Source organism: Sceloporus occidentalis, unplaced genomic scaffold (assembly GCF_023333645.1).
Source record: "Sceloporus occidentalis isolate IW3139 unplaced genomic scaffold, rSceOcc1.0.p SCAF_13, whole genome shotgun sequence".
NCBI classification, from domain to species: Eukaryota; Metazoa; Chordata; class Lepidosauria; order Squamata; family Phrynosomatidae; genus Sceloporus; species Sceloporus occidentalis.
This window is the reverse complement of record NW_028316993.1, coordinates 4,389,120-4,392,507: the sequence shown is the minus strand read 5'-3', so window position 1 is coordinate 4,392,507 and position 3,388 is coordinate 4,389,120. Positions and strand designations below refer to the sequence as shown.

The 3,388-nt window shown below is 48.0% G+C and overlaps 1 long non-coding RNA gene across 2 annotated transcripts; it reads right to left on the bottom strand.

Annotated features, from left to right (window-relative positions):
• Positions 1 to 2,828, bottom strand: LOC149304645 (uncharacterized). 2 transcript variants are annotated; one of them, XR_016271901.1, is made up of 3 exons: positions 2,445 to 2,828; positions 1,728 to 1,818; positions 1 to 191 (listed from the first exon to the last, which is right to left on the bottom strand). It is a non-coding gene; the product is annotated as an uncharacterized LOC149304645 (long non-coding RNA). The 2 variants fall into 2 exon arrangements; XR_016271902.1 differs by lacking the exon at positions 2,445 to 2,828 and adding an exon at positions 2,356 to 2,389.
• Between the last annotated feature and the right edge of the window lie 560 nt (positions 2,829 to 3,388).

Sequence of the window (3,388 nt, the reverse complement as noted above, 5' to 3'; positions counted from 1 at the left end):
TATGTTTCTTTGAGGTCTTTTTAATCTTTTTTCCCCCTTCTTCTTCTTCCCTTTCTTAGCTTGTAAACGGAATTTTTTTTTCCATACCAAAATTGGAAATGGCCAGAGAAGGCGTTTGCTCTGCCCTCTTCCCCAGTATTTCTCAGGCCAGTATTTCTCCCTCTGTACTTTTTTCTTCCCTTTTCTTTGACCTAGTTTGAAGAAAAAAGTCATTGGAACAACCAGGTAACACATTACTAAGGCCTTTTAGAAAAGCCAAGCACACAAACACAAACACATGGTTGTGTAAATTTTGGGAACGTCTGTCCTCGTTCTCTCTTTCTAAAGTGTTTTCTAAATCCTCCTTCTAAGTCGCCTTGTTCTTTTCAAAACAGTTCCCGGTTGCACAATTTGTGCTTATTCCCCATCTTAATTTTCTTTCTTTCTTTCTTTCTTTCTTTCTTTCTTTCTTTCTTTCTTTCTAGCACACCCTTCTTTTCGCCTCCTTGGGGGCACAGAGTGGAGCCCTTTTTCCTCCTCCTCCACCACCCCATCACTTCTCCTCCTCCCTCCCTCCCTCCCTCTCTTCTTTTTCTTTTTTCTCCTCTTCTCTCTTTCTTCCTTCCTTCCTCCCTCCTTCCACCTTCTCCTGCCTTATCCTTTCTATTCTCCTCTTCCCTCCCTCCCTCCCTCTCTTCTTTTTCTTTTTTCTCCTCCCTCTTCCTTCCTCCTTTCTGTCCTTCCTTCCTTCCTCCTTCCACCGTCTCCTGCCTTATCCTTTCTATTCTCCTCCTCTTCCCTTCTCCTTTTTTCTTTTTCCTCCACTACCACCACTGCTTCTCCTCTTCTTTTTCTTTTTTCTCCTTCCTTTTGTCCTTCCTTCCTCCTCCCTTCTCCTTTTTTTCTTTTTCCTCCTCCACCACCGCTTCTCCTCCTCCTCCTTCCTCCTCCTCTTCTTTTCCTCTGCTTCCAACGCTTCCTCTACCCCTGTTGTCTAATATACTGTGACCAACTGAAGCAAAAAATGTGTGCCACCCTCCCTTCCGTGTACAAGGAGCGGGGAAAGTGTGGTGCTCCAAATACATCTGGACTGCATCTCCCATCATCTCTCAGCCTGATGGGAGGTGCAATCTGACAGCCTTTCCCGTCCCAGATGGGCTGGCATTCACCTCTGTGTCTCTGTCCTCCAACAGAGGGGAATAGCCAGAGGCACTGGAGGAATGATCGAGGGCCTGCCGCCCGCTGGTCTCTTCCGCCCGAGGCTGTCGCCTCGCCTTGCCCAACAGTAGGGCCAGCCCTCCAGCCCTGTCCTCCGTTGACCCCTCCAAGGGATGAGGAGGGAAGGCTGAGGAGGGCAGTAGGCCAAGAGGGACCATGTCTGAGACTCCAGTTCCCATGACACTGGGGTTGGGAGTGAGTCATTTGACCCCGGGGCTCCTCTCGGAGCTGTGCCTTTAAAAGGCAAAGCATGCTTTTGCCCCCAAAAAAGAGACACAGCAGCCAGGGGCGTTGGGGGGGTTAAAAATCAAATCAAATAATAAAGTAAAACCTCCCTGGTTGGAAAACTGTTTCGTCATCGCTAGGAGGGTGGGAGCCCAGAGTAAACAGAGAGGAATGGGAGAGACTTTTCTGACTTTAGGCTCAAAGAAGAACGGAGCTGGAGAAAAGAGGAGAAGCCAGACTCCAAATTTTGCAGAACTTGCATACAGGAAATCTTTTTTAAAAAACAAGGGGGAAAAAATCCTGACCCTTCTGTGACATCTTTGGAAGCCTAAGGAGGGGGAAGTGTGTCGGTTGGAGAGTTTGTACCAAGGATCTTGGTGATTTCTTGGAGGTGGTCTGAAAAGAAAAGAGAGAGATGTCCTTGAGCAGAAGCAGAAATAGACATCAAAAACCTATCTATCTATCTATCTATCTAGATATAGATATACATATATTCCAAATTCCCTTAAGGGAGCTTGGGAAATTGAATTGGGCAGCTCTATTTTAAATGGGAGACTGTGCATTTTGCAAATGATTCATCTGCTAAGTTAGGGTTGGAGAAGAGATACGAAAATATGCCACCAATGGATGAAAAAGGGGGTCCCTATGTTCCAATACTTAGGAACCCCCTTTTTTCATCCGTCGGTGGGATATTTTCTCCTCAACCCCCTCCCGGCAAAACACCCAACAAGGGTTTTCTTGCACAGAAGCGCATGGTCCCCCTCTCCGAACTGCTTTAGCAATTTGGTTCAAGTGCAAATCAGGGTCAGTTAAACCGCTTCAAACCAATTTGTGAGCTGGTTTAAAATGTAGTGGGAATAAGGCCTTGGGAGCATCTCTGGAGCTTTTCTTTGCAGTGGGATCCATCCATTCCCCCCCCCCCCCCCATCTTGCCTTTCCCAGCCGCTTCTGTTTCCTCCCTCCTTCCCTGTCGGCTCCTGAGGATTTATCCAACACGTGTTTTCCTTCAAGAGAATAATTACTTTTCATAAAAACTGGCCCCAGCACATTCCTGAAGGCTGACTTCACCAAAAGGCACCGCAAGAGTGTAGAAGACGGCGGGATCCTTTGCGGTCGGCCACGACTGGCAAAGGAAGTTTTGGAGGGTCTGTGCTTTGTTCCCAAGCAGCGAAGCCCAGAAGGTCTCCTAGGATTTGCTCACAGTGGCCAGCGGGGCATCACTTGAAAGCCTTGCAGGAGGGCAATATGTGGGGAGGCACATGTCTAGAGGAAAGGGTTGCATCCCGGATCGAGCTTTCTTGCACATTGTTTCTTGTGGGAAACAACAGGGATTGCATGGGCTTCCAGATGCATTTCACACCGAATGCATCCTTCAGACTATTTCATTCAAAGAATGTTAAACCCTGTTTTTCTTCCTTCTTCCCTTTTCCCCTTCTTTCCTGCAAGAGATTAGACCCGGCTAGAACTTCCGGCAGGATCGTCTGGCTGCCTCCTCGAGAGCCAGCTCTGAGCTCCTCCAAGGCCCTCGAACACAAAACCAGAAGTAGTTCCAGCCAATCTGTTAATTGTTCCCGAGCGGTTTATAAATAGCTGTGCAGTGTGGATTTTGCCACGAGTTCAAGTCTTTCCTTCTCTGCCCTGGAATACGAGAGGCCTCCCGGGGAGAAAAGTTCTCCCGGCTCTTTGCCTTTTGTTGCGATCTTCCTCATTTTTTAAAATAAAGGAATGAATGAATGCGCACAAACCTATAAATGAAGGCAATGACACCCAGCCAGGGCTCTGGACAGTGGTTCTGGTAACCCACTGACCCCTGTTCCCAAGGCTAATGGCTACATAAGCCCAACTATGAGGCCAACCCTAAAGTCTTCCCTTCTCCAATATGGACCACATTGCCAAAGTCGCCCACAATAGGTTTGCCTTAGGGTCGCCATAAGTCGGCAGCAACGCATGGGAAAGACCCTTCCCT